This window comes from Penaeus monodon, chromosome 20, assembly GCF_015228065.2.
Source record: "Penaeus monodon isolate SGIC_2016 chromosome 20, NSTDA_Pmon_1, whole genome shotgun sequence".
NCBI classification, from domain to species: domain Eukaryota; kingdom Metazoa; phylum Arthropoda; class Malacostraca; order Decapoda; family Penaeidae; genus Penaeus; species Penaeus monodon.
This window is the reverse complement of record NC_051405.1, coordinates 43155226-43155837: the sequence shown is the minus strand read 5'-3', so window position 1 is coordinate 43155837 and position 612 is coordinate 43155226. Positions and strand designations below refer to the sequence as shown.

General features: G+C 45.1%; 1 protein-coding gene across 1 annotated transcript in view; it reads left to right on the top strand.

Moving 5' to 3' along the window:
• The first annotated feature begins 60 nt into the window (after positions 1 to 60).
• The window catches only part of LOC119586081 (D-beta-hydroxybutyrate dehydrogenase, mitochondrial-like), a 10841-nt gene continuing 10289 nt past the window's right edge, over positions 61 to 612 (top strand). Inside the window, exon 1 of the mRNA XM_037934781.1 lies at positions 61 to 168. The gene's annotated coding sequence lies outside the window, so the exon portion shown is untranslated. The remainder of the gene's footprint in view (positions 169 to 612) is intronic.

Genomic DNA, 612 nt, shown 5'->3' with positions numbered 1-612 from the left:
CGCGCTGGGATCCGTACCCTTCCTATCGCCAATCAGCAGCCGGCTAGCTTGAGGCGTTGGCAAAGGGGAGGGTCGACGATCTCTGTCGTTTTGTTCTGCTGTCACGGACACTAAGCAGGTTCTCCAAGGCAGGTCCACAGCTGGCAAAGGCGCTCGAGGACAGTTTGAGTATATACCTATTTTCCCTTGTTGCTCTGTAGTTTGTCCCTTCCTTCGGATATGAAGTGCAGTGCAGATGGAGTGAACTGCGCGTGTGGGTAAGTGAAATGTTGAATAGGTGGAGATTCCAGGGTTTGATTTTATATAATAATCGTGAGGTTGTGGAAGAGGACGAGAGATTGGTGTATATAAACGAGGCGAATCAAATCGTCTGTATTTTAAGTTTTCTGTCAGTGATGATCAGGGATATACGACGCCGTTATTCTGTTTTGTGCATCTTTTTGTGAATGAATCTGTCTGACCATTAATAATCCTTGCGACGGAGGTAACCAAGAAAATGAAGCCAATTGAAAGACTAACTCGCAATTATACAAAGAAATTATTTCGAAATTCGCCGTGAACGCAGATAAGATGGAATGTCTCGGGTCTGACGATGTAAACGGGTAAGTCTTT